Source organism: Micropterus salmoides, unplaced genomic scaffold (assembly GCF_014851395.1).
Source record: "Micropterus salmoides isolate LMB-PRFRI ecotype aquatic unplaced genomic scaffold, ASM1485139v1 Ms_hic_scaffold_13, whole genome shotgun sequence".
Taxonomy (NCBI): domain Eukaryota; kingdom Metazoa; phylum Chordata; class Actinopteri; order Centrarchiformes; family Centrarchidae; genus Micropterus; species Micropterus salmoides.
This window is the reverse complement of record NW_024040374.1, coordinates 6,954,752-6,964,200: the sequence shown is the minus strand read 5'-3', so window position 1 is coordinate 6,964,200 and position 9,449 is coordinate 6,954,752. Positions and strand designations below refer to the sequence as shown.

At 39.6% G+C, this 9,449-nt stretch overlaps 1 long non-coding RNA gene across 1 annotated transcript; it reads right to left on the bottom strand.

Moving 5' to 3' along the window:
* Window positions 1–7,449: 7,449 nt before the first annotated feature.
* Window positions 7,450–8,470, bottom strand: LOC119900187. Its single transcript, XR_005444019.1, has 2 exons — window positions 7,955–8,470; window positions 7,450–7,791 (listed from the first exon to the last, which is right to left on the bottom strand). It is a non-coding gene; the product is annotated as an uncharacterized LOC119900187 (long non-coding RNA).
* Window positions 8,471–9,449: the final 979 nt, after the last annotated feature.

Sequence of the window (9,449 nt, the reverse complement as noted above, 5' to 3'; positions counted from 1 at the left end):
ACATAGTTTTGAAAAAGAAACACAGGGAATACCCAGGTCTAGCTTTAAAACACTGTGGGCTGACATAACTTACAGGGAACAGTTGCTGGTAACGGGTTGCTGGGGATGTTGCAGTTGATATAACTGGAGGTGATCTGTAACAAGATATATTAAAACAAACATAGGATATATATATTAGCTGACTAAACGATTATGTGACCATGACAAGATAAAGATTGTTGAGTGTTTGGGACTGGCTCACAGTGATTGACCTGCTGTTGTGCTGCAGACAAGGGAGACACTCGCAGAGACTGCTGCACACCAAGAGCTGCAGGTAGAGAAAACATGCCAGATTCAAAAATGTGTGGGTTTAACCAGAGAAGGAAACATTAACGAGGGAAAGAATGAGGGTGGCCATGGCAGGGCTAAGAGTGAGACAGACAAATCTATTGACAGAGGTGCGTGTGTTATGTGGCTTGTGTGATGCAAACTTTGGATGATAATTTTATATACTGCATTGTGAATCTCAGATATATTTCGATTTGTATAGACTATATGTCTAATCATAAATATAAATAAATAAACTGGCATTATACTTTCACATTAACATTTCATACCTTTTTGGACCTTTCTTCTTCACTCTTTTCTTTGATGTCAGGAATATTCTTTATCTTACACACTGACATTTTTATATGTATTTCCAGTTATTGAGTTTATATAGTAGTTCTGCTGTTGCAAACACAGTTAAAATGTAGGCTAAATCTATTCCAATACTGTTCTGAATTTAATGATCTTTTTAAAAAAGGGCTGATAAGTCGGAGGAATACGTATCAGTAAGTTTCTGTTTTACCAAAGCTGTTATAATTATTTTAAAGAGGTGGTATTATGCTCATTTTCAGGTTCAAAATCCTATTTAGGGGTTGTACCAGAACAGGTTTACATGGTTTAGTTTTTAAAAAACACCATATTTTTGTTATACTGCACATTGCTGCAGCTCCTCTTTTCACCCTATGTGTTGAAGGCTTCCTTTTAGCTATGGAGTGATGGATCTAGTCTCTAAATGATCTTTGTTGGGAGTTGCACATGTGCAGTTCCTAGTTAAGGACTACTAGCCAATTAGAAGCAGCGAAGGGCAGGCCAATGAGAAGCCCCTAAACAGCTTTGATTCAGCTGTAGGCTACATGTTGCTTACCAGCTTGGCAACCTGGACTTGAGCAAGAGTTGCAGAGTGGTGACTTATTAATCTGCAACAAAAGTATTTTTCATTAATAAAGTTTTAACTGAGCTCTGTCTCTACATCACAGTAACAACTTCATGTCCATTGACTGCCTGGAGAGTAGATGGTGTTTGGAAGGGAGAGGAGAGGTGTGTGCTGCAACTCAGTGTTTTTCCGCCAGTGTTTTTGAGGGCGTGTCGGAAAAGCCGCCTGGCAAACGTTATATGAGGTGCATTTGGTTTAGGGAAGCGGCTGGACTACAGATGAACTGTTCCAGCAGTTCAGAGCAGTGTTTTCTGTGGGAGATGAGAACTGCCTTTGGGTTGGACTTTGGGCTTTTTCACTTTGCAAACCTATAACATGCACAAAAAAGGTATATAACTCAATAAAGGAGAGGGAAAAAGCCAAAAATCACAATACCACCTCTTGAAGGCACAAGGCTTTTATTAAGTTACTGTAATAATCCTAGTTCAAGTGAAAGGTTTTTAGTCAAATTACATAAAAAGACCATACCTCTCGACGCCTATGAAACTTTTCTCCCTCAAACAGCACGAAGTGAACAGAGCACCTTTGTTTATCTGTGTGTAGAAGTAATATTAGCTGTTGGCATAGTGTTAGCCGGCAGCTACCGTTACTTCTACAGGCAACACACAACATATATAACTGTGCATGTTCTCTTGCGTCTTCTTGTAAAATATATCCAACCCACAACAAGGACATTGTGGTAAACCCTTCTTACCGGTGGTATCGAAAGGGTACTGTAGACAGTGCTGCTGAATCACTAACGGTGTCTGAACGGGAGGGCTCGTCACAGATGAGGTCATCGGGTGAAAGGTCATCATGTGGGTCATTTTATTTACTGCAAAGTTATTATTCATTCATTTTATTTATAGTTTGATTGGGCAGGCCCTCACAAAAGGGCCTTTACAAATTAAAAACTAAATAAATGAACAAAATTTTGCATTGATAAAAGGGCCCTTTGGGCATCAAAGGGCAAAATGGCAGGAGCTCAAGCATCCAGCGCACCCCCCTCTGCACATGCCTGCAATCATCTCCAAACATGTGCCATTGAGATGCGTTATACTCCCAGCCCTACATTACAGCAGCTAATTTCTCCTCTGGCTGACCGGCTGGGATGAAAACCTCTACAGATGCAACCCGCCCCACTCACTACTCTGATCTGTTTTTGTTTCCAAATCTCACAGCAACTCAGTCATGGAAGAGCTATCTCTTGTTGCCCTGTTGTTGGTAACCCTTGCCTCTCTCAGGTGCAATAATTTGGAAAATACCACAGTACTATGGCTGTCTACTTGCCAGGTAATGGGAGTTTTAAATGACTACCACATGCTACCTGTACTGCACACCGTGCTGCTTCTCAACACAGTATCAGGAGATTATCCCCTGGCGTACAGTGAATTCTTATCTTTACGTTGCAGTCAGGATTATTTTGCTTTTGGAGGCACCAGAAGGAGAGACGACTTGGTGATGTAATGAAGCAACAACCCATCAAATTAAAAAATAGACCGGACACCTACTGGAACTCTATATTATCGAATTACTCTCCAGTACACGCAAGTTAGCTGCAATAACACCCGGCAGATTTATTCTTTTTGTAGTCACAGCACATGACTTAGAAAACTGGCACAACACGACCAGCACTGATTTCCTGAGCCAAGAAATGCCTCCGCCATGGCAGCACATCAGGTACCACAGGTGACACAGAGACGTCCTGTTAATTTCCACAGCAGCAACAGTTATGTGCCAGACAAACAAACACTGAATCAACTTGAACTGAAAAGACTGGTAGAGCTGTTTCTATCCAATATGCATAACATGAGCAGGATAATTAGTGTATTTATCAACTTCTGTGTGCACATGTGCATTCCTGTGTGTATATCTGTGTGTGTTGCACAGAGGGATGCTTGACTCCCAATAGATGTCATTATTTTCCACTTGCAAGCTCTCATCTCAGCAAGCATGCAGAGGTATTTTTATTATTCTGTCTGTCTGATATTTTGTGTGTGTGTGAGTGTGTGCTTCACAAAATGTTTGTCTCTCAAAAAGTTCCAGACACTTTCTCATTCTGTCTGGTTAGCAGAAAAGTGCAGGAAATCTCATTTCCTACTAAAATTCTTGCAAAAGAAGCTATGGCGCATCAAGTGTCACAGTGTCAAAGGAATCGGTTCAAGTGACTGGCACAAATACAATCTTTCATCTCGTTCAGGAGCAAGCTTTTGAATTAACTCTGCATGTGGTGTGACTGTGTATCAGGCTGGCAGGCACAGGGCTCATGTGTTGGAAAGTGGAATGTGATTCACCCTGAGAGAAAAGAGATGACACGATCAATTACATCAGCAAAAAGCTTGCAGAAGGTGTTAAAAAGTGCTTTTGTGAGTGGTGCACCTGGGTAAAGGCAGCCAAGCGTTGTGGGGTTTCTGTCAGCGTCATGGACAGCAGTGTCTGATCAGCACCATGGACAGAGCCTTACTTACTGCACCATGACAGCTGTTCTGTGCTGCTATTTATCAAGCTTCTCAGAGTACCTTTTTTGTCTTAAAGAGGTGGTATTATGCTCATTTTCACGTTCAAAATCTTATTTAGGTGTACCAGAACAGGTTTACATTTAATTTTCAAAAAACACCATATTTTTGTCATACTGCACATTGCTGCAGCTCCTCTTTTCACCCTGTGTTGAACGCTTCGTTTTAGCAATGGACTGATACATCTTTTCTCTAAATCTTTGTTGGGAGTTGCACATGCGCAGTTCCTAGTTAAGGACTACTAGCCAATCAGAAGCAGAGAAGGGCAGACCAGTGAGAAACCGGTAACCAAGGCTTCTGTTCAGCTGTACATGTTGCCGACCAGCTTGGCAAGAGTTTCAGACTGGTGAGTTGTTAATCTGTACAAATGTATTTTTCATCCATAATGTTTTAACCAAGCTCTGTCTCTACATCCCAGTAACAACTTTATGTCCATTGACTGCCTGGAGGGTAGCTGGTGTTTGGAAGGGAGTGGAGGTGTGTGCTGCATTTGCGTTCAGTTGCTAGTAGGGGCTGATGATGGCACTGTGAAGACACAGACATGCGCAAATCTTTCAGGAGAGGAAGATTTTTTCTGAATTACTTGATGATGTGCATTGTTTGCACAGAGCAGGCATAATCTTTGTCAGTGAGTTGGTGAGAGACATCATCTCACCACAGACTTTACACAGCAATGCGCTTCCAGCTAAACTGAAAATTGTGAGGATGCTTCGTTTGCATCAATGCAATGCTGATGATTTAGGGCTAAATTGTCATGGAAACAATTATGGCACTTACAGCTACACTGTCACGTGTTTCATAGACTATCACCCTGCATAATCCAACAGACGCAAACACAATTCATGCAAAAATCCGGCTTCGCAGGTGCAATTGATGGCTGTGATTGGTGGCGCCAATCACAGACAAGATGCGCGAATTGAGGCTCCAATGGTACGGCCATGTTGTCCGCAGCGACCAGAACTCAGTCGCGAAAACAGCCCAACGATTAGACCTGGGGGGCAACAGGCCACGAGGACGGCCAAAGAAGCGCTGGATGGACAGGCTCAAAGAAGACATGAAGATAGCAAACGTTGCCCCGGAAGACGCCCTGGACCGGAAGAAGTGGAGGAAGGCGTGCACGCAAGCGGACCCCGCACCAAGCGGGACATAAACCGCTAGGAAAGAAGAATTGATGCCACTCTTATAAAGATCAACTTTTTTATCTTTCATTTTCAATGCGTATATCATAATGTATCCTCTTAAAAATTCTTTATTGTTAAATGTGTGTTGAATGTAAACTCCTCTTAGGAATTTCACCATTCAATGTGAATTATTTGAGAATTTTCTTAAATAAGGAAATCTGTTCAGTGATTGGTCCTTGCCCACGTTGTCATCCAAAATCCTTTTTGCAGCACAGTGAATTGTTGTGAATCACCACTAAGACTGACACTTAAGATTTAGTCCTACGCCTCACTTAAATTAGGACTGGGATGCTTAATAACTTTCAAGCACAGCTTTATGCCAAGATTTTTTTTACTCTTAAGTCAGTTCTAAGCAGTGTTCTTATGAGAAGCTTCATAAATTCAGCCCCTGATCTCTGAAAGCCATCAAATTTTTGACCAATTAGTCCAAGTAGATTCATTAAAGAGAAGCTTAATGAACGAATCTGAAGTTTTCACAGGAAAACTAACCTCCACACAGAACCCACGCTGGTGAAGAATTGATGCTCCTGTAACTCAAATGATTCAAATCTGACAGGTGGAGGCAACTCAGGGAGTTGTCAGTTCTAATACTAAAAATGTTCCTGAGTAGAAGGAGTGTAAGAAAAGCACAGTGAGTCACGCCAAAATCGAGATCGAGTCCAGCTGTGGTGTGTTGAGTGGAGTTCATCCAACGCACCATATAAAAAGGAATAAAGTTTTGAAATGTGTCAATTTAAATTGAACTAACATTTACATTAACATGTTTTACACTTGCATACAGCAATACTGCAAATTTACATTGAATATGTTTTATTAATGTATAGAAGAAAAAAGTATTTCTAGCAATTTTCTCTTTCTTTCTCTATTGATAAAAATGAAAACGGATTTGTTATTTCAACTTGCAGTTTTTCTGTGTTCCTTTTCTGTAATTGTATTCTCTTTTTAATTTTAAATTATTAATTAATTTAGATTTCTTTTTAGCAAAACACTATGTTATTCTACACACAAAAACAATATACTTTCTTACAATAAAGGTCAGAATATGCTGTATTAGCATATCTCTCTTCTCAGGCACACAAATCAAAAAATCATGAATTAAACTCACAACACTTGTGCATTATATTAAGTGAAACTTTGCATCATCTGATTTTATCAGTGATCCTTACACAATGCAGGACTTAGAGTCACTTCAGGGGGTTCATGGATGTTGAGTGGACCTAAAGTTGCATTAATGATTCACGTGGTGACTTAAAAAAACAAGCAAGACCATTTTATTAATCTGAATCTTGTTTATTTAACTAAACTGTATAATACATGACTTTAAATCCACTTTTGCTGGGGTGGGGGCATGAACTTTTTGTGGCTTCTGAAGGGGGGCGTGACAGAAGAGTTAAACTAACATGACCTGGACCCAAATAAGCAACAGAAAATGGACTTTAGTATTAACCACTGAAAAAAAGTAATTTAGTAATTGCTACATGTCTGAGGTCACACGCCTCTGGAGCAACAAGGTGTTAAATGTCCTGCTCAGGGACACATTGATGGATGAAAATCAAACCAGGTCTCCCATATCAGAGAGATGTGTCTTATCCACTGTTCCATTACCACAAATTAATTCAAATTAATTCAAGTTGTTGCTAAAATCAACACTTGTCCATTATGATTCTATGAGCTTCCTTAATACTGTAGCTAGCAGTAGTGACAGAGATTGCTACAGGTGTGATGGTGCTGACTGAAACTCAACTACAAAGGACTGAACAGACTCCTGCAGCACAATCCAATGTTGCAACAACCCTTTTCAAACCATATTTCACTTCGTAGGTACATAACGCTTCTCAACAGCCTCCATCAGATACTGTAAAGGAATTTCCCCTCTTTAAGGGTGATATCACACAGAGTTTGCCCGGGTCACATTAGGGTATTTTGCCGAGATAAATGTGTTAGTGTTATCACTCTATACTGTTGTTGCCATTTTCTCCTCGGCCGAGCTCCAATAAATATTGCTGCTTAAGACATCCCGAGTTGACCAGCTGACAAGAATTTCCTTCACAGATACAAAAAAATTTTAAAACTTACATTACGGCCTACAGCTGGATAAAGAAAATGTTTAAGTATTAAGACTTTTGAGTGGCTTTCATTGATGAAACTAAATCAATGCTTTTTAAGATACTCTGTACTACGATTACAAGGACCGGTTATAGTTCCTGGTTGGTAAATATTACGTGTTGGCAACAGCAAATCAAATTTTGGTGCAAAATCTAGCCGATTCCCAAGCAGACCAAATACACTATGGTCTGTCCTTTCCATCCACTTTTATTTGAGTCAGTTTTTGTATCCTCAGCCCTGATAACTTCATAGTTTGTGCTAAGAATCAATCCCACTCTCTGCCATACAAATTAAATGAAATAAAACTCACCGTCTTTCATTTCAGTTAAAGTCAGATTAAATTAATTAGGTGCCCTCCCATTCACATCCTTCTTAATGTTTATGAGAGTTGAGCTTGTTCTATTAAAAATACACCCATGAGTCAATGAGTTGTTAAGATTTTTATATAGTGCTCCACATCACTTATTACAGTATTTCCCAAAGGGTTCAGTGTGTTGAGGTATAGTAACTTTCACAACTCTTTTCTCAATTACGTCACAGCTTAGAAGTTATTTTACTTTGCTCTTTATCTACATTAATCTATAGAGAATATAAATCAGGAAATTATAAAACATCCAGATGAGTCATGCCCTTTTACCCTCTTCTTACTCTCCACTCTATCTGTCCTGTCCTCACCTCCTTGTGAAAGCTGCAACTAATTTGATGCTGGATAACTCCCTGCAGTACTGAGTGTGATAGAAAGAGACAGACAGAGAAAGACAAAGAGAGGCTGGGGGGAGCAGTAAGACGAAGAGAGCAGTCAGTGGAGAGAAAGGTAGAAAGTGAGACAAAAAAGGAGAGGCAGACAGAAAGAGATGGATAATGAGGACAGACAAAGCAGAATATTTCACCACTGGAAATATTTCACACTTCACATAATATTTCATTCTTACCGTTAGATTCCTGGGTTTGAGATTCTACCCAAGGCAGACAGATTGACAGACTATTTTTCATCAGCCTTGCGTTTCTTCCCCAGCTCCTGCAACTGTAAACCTAAATGACTGCCATAAATCCTCCACAAATCCACATATATTTTTGCCATATTTCTGGTGACAGCTGATTATTTCTGCAGCATTTAATATTTGCGTTCACAACTACAGTGTATTCATCTAAGTAACATAATCAAATTTATTAAGCCATCATTGCTTTGTGGGTGGGTGTTGATTCAATATAATATAATCAAGAAGTCATTTAGAGATTAAAATAAGTTTCCTGAACTGATTTATGATATAATATATTTAAAAGGTATAATGAATGAAATGAATATGGGTTTGGCAGAATTGACCATTCACAGTAATTGCTATTGCTACAACAAATTCTCGCACGGCATGAATGCAGTCTAAAGTGAAAACGATGGCATGATTTGGCATCGATATTAATAATAATGTTTAAAACAATGAGTCTTATATTTTGACAGAAGTAGACAAAATTAGGCTGCTCATTTTTAGCCAGCAACAATCACTTTGAAATGAAAAATGCAGATTTTATCAGCTATAGCTAACTAGCTAATTAAACTAACGTTAGCTCTATGAATTGGTTTAAAATGCTGTCTCTAGGTAACTTTTTATGTTTCCAGCTGACTTGTTTAATCAAGACTGTAAAAGGGTTCTTAAAAATAGTAGAACTGAGGCTAAAGCTACATGTCCCGGGCAAAAAATCCTCAGATGATATATGTAAGACACATAATGTTAAATAAAGAAACCGCATTGTTTTTATATGCAGTGTGGCTTGTTGTCAAACCGTGTTTCACCTTTAAAGTCACAAGAGAAAAGGCTTTTAGGATGAGATCTAATAACTCGCCTTACATTGGCTGGTGATGCTGGAGTGTAAACTTCCAGAGCAGGACTGAGTAGCTAACATTACTATAATAGGACCTGGGGCGAGTTCAATCTCAAAACGTTTTGCACCGGTATGCAACGTTTTCTGATTGAACGACATGTTTCCTTGCAACGTTGCGCAACCTTCGGCAACGGGCTTCGAGGTATGTTTCCATCCGTTTGGTGGGCGTGTCTCAGGTGTTACCTTATCAGCGGCAACTTTGTAACCATAAAGTGTTAAAAACCGCTGCTCAACCTTGCTTCCAACGTTGTCCAGTGGTCGCTTACGGTATTGTTGCAAATAAATTCCCATGTGGCCCAAAACGCATTTTCCCCACAACAAAGAGACTGTTGTACAACTGTTTACAGGACACCTCAATCTGTCAACAAGATCAGTCATTATGAAGCTTTAATCCATTTTATATTTGTAAAACATGTGGTGTTATCTCAATGTAGTGTATAGATTGAGTGGGAACTCACAAGCGGTGTTTCCAAGTTTTAAAGTTTAAGCTGCACAAACACTTTTTAGCAGAAAAAAATTGGAAGAAAGTGTCACGGGATCCAAGTAAAA